General features: G+C 43.7%; 1 protein-coding gene across 1 annotated transcript in view; it reads left to right on the plus strand.

Moving 5' to 3' along the window:
- The first annotated feature begins 3,064 nt into the window (after nt 1–3,064).
- Nucleotides 3,065–12,022, plus strand: part of LOC130113601 (kelch-like protein 25) — a 61,057-nt gene continuing 52,099 nt past the window's right edge. The window contains exon 1 of the mRNA XM_056281147.1: nt 3,065–3,173. The gene's annotated coding sequence lies outside the window, so the exon portion shown is untranslated. The remainder of the gene's footprint in view (nt 3,174–12,022) is intronic.

A 12,022-nucleotide genomic window follows, 5' to 3' on the forward strand; every position in this document is an offset into this window, starting at 1 on the left:
AGGTCAGAGGAGAATGGCCAGACTGGTTCGAGCTGATAGAAAGGCAACAGTAACTCAAATAACCGCTCATTACAACCGAGGTATGCAGAAGAGCATCTCTGAACGCACAACATGTCAAACCTTGAGGCAGATGGGCTACAGCAGCAGAAGACCACACCGGGTGCCACTCCTGTCAGCTAAGAACAGGAAACTGAGGCTACAATTCGCACAGGCTCACCAAAATTGGACAATAGAAGATTGGAAAAACGTTGCCTGGTCTGATGAGTCTCGATTTCTGCTGCGACATTCGGATGGTAGGGTCAGAATTTGGCGTCAACAACATGAAAGCATGGATCCATCCTGCCTTGTATCAACGGTTCAGGCTGGTGGTGGTGGTGTAATGGTGTGGGGGATATTTTCTTGGCACACTTTGGGCCCCTTAGTACCAATTGAGCATCGTGTCAACGCCACAGCCTACCTGAGTATTGTTGCTGACCATGTCCATCCCTTTATGACCACAGTGTTCCCATCTTCTGATGGCTACTTCCAGCAGGATAACGCACCATGTCATAAAGCTCGAAACATCTCAGACTGGTTTCTTGAACATGACAATGAGTTCACTGTCCTCAAATGGCCTCCACAGTCACCAGATCTCAATCCAATAGAGCACCTTTGGGATGTGGTGGACCGGGAGATTCGCATCATGGATGTGCAGCCGACAAATCTGCAGCAACTGCGTGCTGCTATCATGTCAATATGGACCAAACTCTCTGAGGAATGTTTCCAGTACCTTGTTGAATCTATGCCACGAAGGATTAAGGCAGTTCTGAAGGCAAAAGGGGGTCCAACCCGGTACTAGCAAGGTGTACCTAATAAAGTGGCCAGTGAGTGTATATGTGTGTGTATATATACACACACACACACACACAAGAGAAATGTGTGGGAGGGCTACACACACACACACACACAGACATATATATATATATATACACATACATACATACATACATACATACATACATACATACATACATACATACATACATACATACATACATAATACATATACACACACACACATATATATATACACATATATACACACACACCTTGGGGGAGATATATATATATATATATATATATATATATATATATATATATATATATATATATATATATATATATATATATATATATATATGGGATTCATGGCCAACCTGAGGAAGCATAGGGGGAGGTCATCATCTGAGATCCCCATCGGACAGTGGACAGCTGAATCCCAGGTGGGTGAAACAGGGGTAACCTCTATCTGCTAAAATCCCAAGGCTTAAATAAAAATAAGGTAGTTAGGCTCATAATTAAATTAAATTTGAGTCATGGCTTGAGTTTTGCTTCTTGTACAGGATGATGACATGAGATTACTCACAATATCAATTTTCAATATGTATAAGCAAATCTTGTTCATAGTAACTCTTTCACAAAACCGAACTCTCACACAGCTATAAACCTCTGAGAACTGTTGATTACTTTACTTCCTCAAACAGACTCTTGTTGAGAATGTACTCAGTTTAACGTATGTTCACAACAGTGGCATGACGTACCAACACTCAGCCTGTAGGTGTAAGATCAACAGACTGTGTGCCATGTAGACAAACACCATGTGTATAAGGTCACTGTATGTAGCCTGTACTCCATGTAATGGATGCACTTGTGACTGACCAGCCTTGCCTGGTGATGTGTTGAGTGCAGTTGTGTATGTGTTGCATCATTACATATTAAAATGAGACAGAAAGGCGCCAAGATGCCAGCATTATCACATTATCCTTTTATATCACATTATCCTTTTACATAGGGAATGCAAAGGTTTAACATCACCCTCCCTACAGAGCAGAAATGAAAAGTGAAGAGGGAGATGTGAAGAAGCTGGTAACCTTCCCAAGTATCCTCATTCCTACATTGTGAATAATTTTCCATCATTCTTCGCTTAAAGTGTTGTTTATCTGTCACATCTAAGTGGTTTATTTACCCGGCCAGATTGAGGACTCATTTAATGTGGCTCTAGATTAGTTTCATAGGCAAAACAAAATAACAATCACTTTAAAGTGTACTTTTGTTTCACTCCCATTTAGCACCGTTTTTACAAAAATCTCAGTGCATTTGGTGCGGAGTGAATTGTATGTCTTCAGTTTCTGAACACAAAATAATTTCTTAATAATTTTTGAAAAGAAAAATGTTTTCTAAGGGCAAATGTGAGAGATATATGGGATGGTCGTAACTCTACCGCCCTAAACTCTTCTCAACAATATCAACCAAGCATCCCCGCCACCCTGAGAGCAGGATAAGCGGTTAAGATAATGGATGGATGGGTGGATGGATATTGTTGATGTTTTATACTGCCTATCAGGTTCATAATGCAATTTGGGATGCACGTTTACTTACACCAGGGGGCAACATTGGAGTACTAAATGTGTTTTCGTTTGTGTCCAGGCGCAATCAAAACAATAATTAGTCAAATCTACCTTTGGCTACAGGGTAAACGATCAGTTAGAAGTTGGGCTTTTTACTTAACAATGAATTCATGGACAAAAAGGGCCACCTGTTTATCTATCGTTTCATGCAGCCAATTATTTTCACTTTTTCGCTTTCTATAATTTTGCATCAAGTTGCAAGGGCAGTGATTTCCATCCAAGTTCAGTGACCTTGGCTTTTCATAGACTCCAAAAAAGTTTCATAAGCTTTTATTTGGTTCAGTGTGCTATTGTTTTGCTGGCGCCTTCAAAATCAATTACCCTCTTAAAACGATTGGTTGTGGCAGTCGTATAAGCACCGCCTACTTTGTTATGGATAAAATTTGCATAAAATTACCTCCGCTGATTGGTCGAAGTAATGTCAATCAAATCCTAAGGGTCGTTAAATCCAGCCTATTATTCAGACTCCCCCCTCTTTTTATTGGACAATGACCCGATCAGAGCGAAGTCAACGCAGAGTATTGGCTGAAGACACGTCAATCACAACGTAACTCAAAAGCCACTGGTTGTTCCTTTCTTGAGCAATTTTCAGCCTTATGTCCAAACCAGTCAGACGGGCAGGGAGAAGCAGACGGGTCCCGGCTATTGTTAGTGATAATGATTTTATCTACTAAGTCGATCTTCAAGATTCTTTGGATTTAACCACACGTCTAAAGCACAACAAATGTGAGTATGACATCTTTTCTAATGCACGTGTTCTTAAGGCTGACAAATTCCCAAAAGACTTGCCAAGTGGATTCGGGGAGTACCTTAACTGTTGAGGAATTTCTCTTTTGCGTTTCCTCTTTTTTTCCACCCACGCTGTCATGGAATAGTCACTTATATACTGAATTTAACGTTGCGCCCAAAATGCACACATTTATTCTAGTATAAGTCCTGCGTATTGATATTTATTTGCTGGACAGCTTTCCCATGTAAACGGATTGTTGGACTCGTCTGACAGAACTTAACTCAGCATGGCCATTACCTGATGAAGTTGGTGCATACCACAGCTAACAATCACTCTGCCCTTTACCGGGAAGCTCAACTTACTTGATATTTTGCCAGTCTTCCATTGTTTGTTCAACAATTTTGAATATCTCCAGATATGAATGCTGTTGTGCGTTTCTCCGTGTTCTGGTTAAAAGTAGCGTTTGTCTCCAGATGTTACGGTTGTGGTGCGGTACGTGATATACTGAAAGTAGTAACTCAATTATTAGCATCCATGCTAACAAGTCTAGCCAGCCACCAATGCCGCGAGACAGTTGTCCCTTTGGACCAACGTGTGCCGTGTAAAACTACGGGGAAGGAGAGGGGTGTTTTGAAAACCACACCCAGAAACAAACGGAGACCCCCCAGGAAATGTTGTCAGGTGTGTAAAATGTGTCATTGTCGTGCTCTCCCCTATGAGTACGTTGTTGATCATACTACACTACAGCTGTGATAGGTCTAAGTGGTCATGTAAGCCGTAATTATGCAGTCATGCTAGTTAATTATTCAAAGATAAACATTTTATGCCATGGTCAAGTGGGAAAAGGGTCTAAAGCAAGTTCCACTACTGACACACAAAACACACAAGTTGTTGATGACCGGGGGGCTGCTGTACTTTAGCCTACGTCTTTTGTGTCCAAACCAAACACTACTTTTAATTTGTTTTCCCCTCTGTAGGGTTCCTGAGAATGATAAAGCACTTCATTTAGTGTGACTGGGATCAACCTTGGGTATTTTAGAGTTAATTTGAGATAACCTGCTTATTACATGGCCTGAACTGGTGGAACCTGAGGTACAAAGCTGTGACCGTCTTCAAACATTTATGAATGATAATGTCAAGATAAGAAAGGGGAGAACTTAACTTTTGTACCTTTTTGTTTAAACGTCCCTGATATCAATGACCCCCTACACACACACACACACACATACACACACACACACACACACAAGTTGTGTAGTAGAAATGGTGTATTCTCTCATGCTAGCCCTTACAATTCAGTGGTAGATATTTGTTTGCTAGGTCCCCAATAGTGTCCAGGGGGTACATGTGGTAGCTAGACCAGTTAGATTGTCCAGCTATTGAATTTTTAGTGTGCATGTTTCAACTGCTCCATTGCTTCATTGATTAATTGTCAGCTAGTTAAACAAACAGATCAATAGCTGAAGCACTGGAATGCATAGCACTCAGGTGGTAGTGGTGGGTGTGGATGGGGGGGGGGTCAGCAGAAGGTACTGTCAAAACACATAAGATAGGGGAGGATAATAAACAGACCAAGAACACAATGCACTTTAGTAGATTTGATTGGAATAGGGCTACGCTACACCTGGATTAGAGTTAAAAAGTCTTATATAAGATTAAATGTAACATAAAATTAAATGTAATAGAAAAGAATCAACCTAAACTGGAATAGAAAAGAAAAGGAAATAAAAAAAAACATTAATATTATTAACACTGTATCCATGTGCAGGACATTTAGTGGACAGTTAGCACCTTTCTTTGCAATGTTTCCTCATCCAAATTGAGGTCAAAGCAAAGGGGGTGTCATACATTGTGCAGAATATAATTGATTGTGTTTGTAAAACCCCCTCAGACTAAATTGTGATTTAGGGAATGGGATATACAAATCAATCTGACTTGACTTGAATTGACCATCCTAAAACACGACTGATTGGGATCACCCACTGATAATACAGTTGGCTCTTAGGAACAAAATAATCTTGGGGGGGGGGTAGCTTTTATTATTGGCTAAGATGGACATTAGCACCGACCCAGTGGGTTTGTTTGTGTTAGCACTAAATGGGGGTTACTTAACCAATCTGATTTAAAAGTAGGCAGTGTGTATCCTCTACAAATCCTAAGTGTTTATGTGGGCATTGGTCGTTTTCACAGCCTTTTTCACTCCGTCTTTTTTATTTATTTATTTTTAGTATCCGTCAACTTGCAGCTAAAAATGGTTCACATTTAAAACTTGTCTTCACTGTGAACAAATTTGCCAGTGAGGAAAACTTGATCTAAGAAATTAAATGTTAAGGCATATTAAATGAGTTTTCTCTTGAAAATGCCATGTCACACCTTTTCAAACCATAACCTGATGGCATTAGCTTGAGAGCCTTGTCAAACTATCCTCTGATGTTGTGGAATGTATTTAATTTGAAGAGGTTAGCCTTTAAGTCCATACTGTTTCTTCTCTCTACTAACATTTTTGAACATTTTAACTCGTGTTCTGCTTTAAACATTTAAAGTTGTAAAGACCAGCACTTCTAAGGCAAACTCTGCTTCAATTGAGAGATGGACGATTGGTGGCAATGAAGCCAAATTTGTCTCATTACCTAATATGACTTCATATGATTCTCTAATCACCAAGTGTAACTGAAATCCCCCCAACATGCATGCATACACACACTCACACAAACACACATATTCACAAACACACACAACTAAAGGTTTACTAGCTTCCTTGTTGAGTAGAGAAGTGGGTGGAGGTCTGTCGGGGGCAGGGGGGCTTGGTTCCCGGGAGGAAAATCCCATTTCTCCATGGACAATGTCACATGGCTGACCATTCAAGCCTTTCTAACATTTAGATCAGCGGTCGGGAACCTATGGCTCGCGAGCCATATATGGCTCTTCCGGTGACGGCATATGGCTCCCAGACAATTTTGAGTTGAAATTTTTTTTTTTTTTCAAAAAAATCAGTTTGGAACTGATTTTAAAATACTTGTGATATTTCTTAATAATACTGTGTCATTTTAAAGTAAACAGAAATTAGTTTTGAAGATAAATTTCACGGGTCACCCGTGGGTCGGGTCGGGAACCAATGGCTCGCGAGCATGTCCGGGTCATTGTAAAGGTGAAGAAATCAATTTTATCAGATAGCCAACTAGTTTATCCGCTTCAACCCTTGTAACGGAAAAGATGGCGAAAAGAAAAAAAGACGATGATTACCGTGCATTCCAGGCTGCGTGGACAGAGGAATTTGCATTTGTGGAGAGAGCAGGATCTGCGGTATGTCTAATATGCAATGATAAAATTGCATCGATGAAACGGTCAAATATAAAGCGGCACTTCGATACGCACCATGCTTCATTTGCATCGAAATATCCAGCGGGGGACAGCAGGAAAAGGGCATGCGAGGAGCTACAGCGGAGAGTGCAGACGAGTCAGCAGCAACTACGTGTGTGGACCAAGCAAGGTGACGGGAATTCCGCTAGCTTTGCGGGGGCTTTGGCAATAGTAAGGAATGGAAAGTCATTCACAGATGGCGAGTATGCCAAAACATTCATGCTTGATGTGGCCAATGAACTGTTTGATGACTTCCCAAATAAAGACAAGATAATCAAACGAATAAAAGACATGCCCCTGTCAGCAAGAACTGTGCACGATCGTAGCATCATGATGGCAAATCAAGTCGAGGAAACACAAATTAAGGACATAAACGCCGGGACATACTTTTCTCTCGCGTTAGATGAGTCAACAGACGTTAGCCATCTATCTCAGTGCAGTATCATTGCCAGGTATGCTGCAGGTGACACACTGCGTGAGGAAAGCTTGACTGTTTTGCCAATGAAAGGGACAACAAGAGGAGAGGATTTATTCATGTCTTTCATGGAGTTTGCTAAAGAAAAAAAACTACCGATGGATAAACTTATTTCTGTCTGTACTGATGGTGCACCCTGTATGTTGGGGAAGAACAAAGGATTTGTAGCGCTTCTCCGTGAACATGAAAAGAGAGCCATCCTAAGTTTTCATTGCATCCTGCACCAGGAGGCGCTTTGCGCTCAGACGTGTGGCCAGGAGCTTGGCGAGGTGATGTCTCTGGTCATTCGAGTGGTCAACTTTATTGTTGCCTGAGCTTTAAATGATCGCCAGTTTAAAGCTCTGTTAGAAGAAGTTGGGAATCATTATCCCGGTCTGCTTTTACACAGCAACGTGCGTTGGTTGTCAAGGGGGAAGGTGCTCAGCCGTTTTGCAGCTTGCCTGAGGGAAATCCGGACTTTTCTTGAAATGAAAGGCGTCAAGCATCCTGAGCTAGACAACACTGACTGGCTCCTGCAGTTTCACTATCTCGTGGACATAACTGGCCATCTGAACCAGCTCAATGTGAAAATGCAAGGTATTGGAAATACAATCTCATCCCTTCAACAAGCAGTGTTTGCATTTGAAAGCAAGCTGGAAGTCTTTCTCAGGGACATTGAAACAGGTCGTCTTCTGCACTTTGAAAGACTGCAACAATTTAGAGATGCATGCTTAGCAAGTGACTCCACTCAACATCTGGATCTCCAGCTGCTAGCTGGCTTTACGTTCAATCTCCTGCAGTCATTCAAAGCACGTTTTGGAGAATTTCGTGCGCGCACTGGTCTTTTCAAGTTCATCACTCATCCACATGAGTGTGCAGTGGACAAAATCGACCTGACATGCATCCCCGGGGTCTCTATCGGAGACTTTGAGCTGGAAGTTGCTGACCTGAAGGCATCAGACATGTGGATGAGTAAGTTCAAGTCACTTAATGGAGAGTTGGAAAGTCTTGCGCGACAGCGAGCAGAGCTGGCGAGGGAACACAAGTGGACAGAAATTAAAAATCTTCAACCTGAAGACCAGCTGATTCTTAAAACTTGGAACGAGCTTCCTGTGACATACCACACAATGCAGCGTGTGAGTATTGCCGTATTGACCATGTTTGGCTCTACATATGCATGTGAACAGTCTTTCTCGCATATGAGGAACATTAAGACCAACCTACGCTCACGTTTAACTGATGGAAGCCTCAACGCCTGCATGAAGCTCAACCTCACCACGTATGAACCAGACTACAAGGCCATCAGCAAAACCATGCAGCACCAGAAGTCGCATTAAAAGTAAGACATATTTAATTTATTATACGTTAAAAATACTATATGGCTCTCAATGAAATATATTTAGAAATATTTGGCTTTTATGGCTCTCCCAGTCAAAAAGGTTCCCGACCCCTGATTTAGATGGTGGTGAAACTCTCCTAGTTGAATCATCAGTTTGAAATTTTTGCAACTGTGTTGACAAAGTTCAGGATTCCTTTTTTGGGGGGGGGTTTCTCAGTTTTTCTCCCCAGTTGTATCCGGCCAAATACCCCACTCCCCTGAGCCGTCCTGGTCGCTGCTCCACCCCCTCTGCCGATCCAGGGAGGGCTGCAGACTACCACATGCTTCCTCCGATACATGTGGAGTCACCAGCCGCTTCTTTTCACCTGACAGTGAGGAGTTTCGCCAGGGGTACATAGCGCATGGGAGGATCATGCGATTCCCCCCCAGTTCCCCCTCCCCCCCGAACAGGCGCCCCAACCGACCAGAGGAGGTGCTATTGCAGCGACCAGGACACATACCTACATCCGGCTTCCCACCCGCAGACATGGCCAATTTTGTCTGTAGGGACAATCCCCGTGTTGGTAGGCAACGGAATAGACAGCCACGATACCCAGACACCCCTAAGTTCAGCTACTACTACTACTACTACTTTTGGCTGCTCCCGTTAGGGGTCGCCACAGCGGATCATCCATTTCCATTTCTTCCTGTCTTCTGCGTCTTCCTCTGTCACACCAGCCACCTGCATGTCTTCCCTCACCACATCCATAAACCTCCTCTTTGGCCTTCCTCTTCTCCTCTTTCCTGGCAGCTCCATATTCAGCATCCTTCTCCCAATATACTCAGCATCTCTCCTCCACACATGTCCAAACCATCTCAATCTTGCCTCTCTTGCTTTGTCTCCAACCCGTCCAACCTGAGTGGTCCCTCTAATATAATCGTTCCTAATCCTGTTCTTCTTCGTTACTCCCAGTGAAAATCTTAGCATCTTCAACTCTGCCACCTCCAGCTCCGCCTCCTGTCTTTTCGTCAGTGCTACTGTCTCCAAACCATATAACATAGCTGGTCTCACAACCAACTTGTAAACTTTCCCTTTAACTCTTGCTGATACCCTTCTGTCGCAAATCACTCCTGACACACTTCTCCACCCACTCCAACCTGCCTGCACTCTCTTCTTCACCTCTCTACTGCACTCCCCATTACTTTGGACAGTTGACCCCAAGTATTTAAACTCAAATGCCTTTGTCACCTCCACTCGTTGCATCCTGACCATTCCACTGTCCTCGCTCTCATTCACGCATCGGTATTCCGTCTTGCTCCTACTGACTTTCATTCCTCTTCTCTCCAGTGCATACCTCCACCTCTCCAGGCTCTCCTCAACCTGCACCCTACTCTCACTACAGATCACAATGTCATCCGCGAACATCATCGTCCATGGAGACTCCTGCCTGATCTTGTCCGTCAACCTGTCCATCACCATTGCAAACAAGAAAGGGCTCAGAGCCAATCCTTGATGTAATCCGACCTCCACCTCGAACCCATCTGTCATTCCAACCGCACACCTCACCATTGTCACACTTCCCTCATACGTATCCTGCACCACTCCTACATACTTCTCTGCAACTCCTGACTTTCTCATAAAATACCACACCTCCTCTCTCAGCACTCTGTCATAAGCTTTCTCTAAATCTACAAAGACACAATGCAACTCTTTCTGGCCTTCTCTATACTTCTCAATCAACATTCTCAAAGCAAACATCGCATCTGTGGTGCTCTTTCGTGGCATGAAACCATACTGCTGCTCGCTGATCTTCACCTCTCCTCTTAACCTAGCTTCTATTACTCTTTCCCAAATCTTCATACTGTGGCTGATCAACTTTATACCTCTGTAGTTGTTACAGTTCTGCACATCGCCCTTGTTCTTGAAAATCGGTACCAGTATGCTTCTTCTCCACTCCTCAGGCATCCTCTCACTTTCCAAGATTGTGTTAAACAATCTAGTTAAAAACTCCACTGCCATCTCTCCTAAACATCTCCATGCCTCCACAGGTATGTCATCAGGACCAACTGCCTTTCCACTCTTCATCCTCTTCATAGCTGCCCTCACTTCCTCCTTGCTAATCCGCTGAACTTCCTGATTCACTATCCCCACATCATCCAACTTTCTCTCTCTCTCATTTTCTTCATTCATCAGCCCCTCAAAGTACTCCTTCCACCTTCTTAGCACACTCTCCTCGCTTGTCAGCACATTTCCATCTCTATCCTTGATCACCCTAACTTGCTGCACATCCTTTGCAGCTTGGTCCCTCTGTCTAGCCAATCGGTACAAGTCCTTTTCTCCTTCCTTAGCGTCTAATCTATCATACAACTCGCCATACGCCTTTTCCTTTGCCACCTCTCTCTTTGCTTTACGCTGCATCTCCTTGTACTCCTGTCTACTTTCTTCATCTCTCTTACTATCCCACTCCTTCTTTGCCAACCTTTTCCTCTGTATAATTTGCTGTACTTCCTCATTCCACCACTAAGTCTCCTTGTCTTCCTTCCTCTGTCCTGATGACACACAAAGTACCTTCCTAGCTGTCTCCCTCACTATTTCTGCAGTGGTTGTCCAGCCATCTGGCAACTCTTCACTACCACCCAGTGCCTGTCTTAACTCCTGCCTGAACTCGACACAACAGTCTTCCTTCTTCAACTTCCACCATTTGATCTTCGGCTGTGTCTTCACTCGCTTCCTCTTCTTGGTCTCCAAAGTCATCCTACAGACCACCATCCGATGCTGCCTAGCTACGTTCTCCCCTGTCACCACCTTGCAGTCTCCAATCCCTTTTTGATGGCGCCTTCTACATAAGATATAGTCCACCTGTGTGCACTTTCCTCCACTCTTGTATGTCACCCTGTGTTCCTCCCTCTTCTTGAAATATGTATTCACCACAGCCATTACCATCCTTTTCGCAAAATCGACCACCATCTGTCCTTCCACATTTCTCTCCTTGACACCATACCTTCCCATCACCTCCTCATCACCTCTGTTCCCTTCACCAACATATCCATTGAAGTCCGCTCCAATCACCACTCTCTCCTCCTTGGGTACCCTCTCCACCATGTCGTCCAACTCACTCCAGAATTCTTCTTTTTCATCCATCTCACACCCAACTTGCGGGGCATATGCGCTGATAACATTCAGCAATAAACCTTCAATTTCCAGCTTCATACTCATCACTGTCTGACACTCTCTTCACCTCCAGCACGCTCTTGACATACTCTTCCTTCAGAATTACCCCTACCCCATTACTCCTCCCATTCACACCATGGTAGAAGAGTTTGAACCCACCTCCGATACTCCTGGCCTTACTCCCCTTCCACCTGGTCTCTTGCACACACAGTATGCCTACCTTTCTTCTTTCCATCATGTCAGCCAGCTATCTCCCTTTACCAGTCATAGTGCCAACATTCAAAGTTCCAACTCTCACCTCCACATGCCTACCCTTCCTCCTCTCTAGCTGCCTCTGGACATGCTTTCCCCCTCTCCTTCTCCTTCGCCCAACAGTAGCATAGTTTCCACCGACACCCTGCTGGTTAACAGTACCGGTGGCGGTCGTTGGTAACCCGGGCCTCGACCGATCCGGTATGTAAGTCTTATTTATGATCCGCATATTTGATTTGGCAAAGATTTTACGCCGGATGCCCTTCCTGACGCAACCCTCCCCATTTGT

The sequence above is a fragment of the Lampris incognitus genome, chromosome 6 (assembly GCF_029633865.1).
Source record: "Lampris incognitus isolate fLamInc1 chromosome 6, fLamInc1.hap2, whole genome shotgun sequence".
Lineage (NCBI taxonomy): Eukaryota > Metazoa > Chordata > Actinopteri > Lampriformes > Lampridae > Lampris > Lampris incognitus.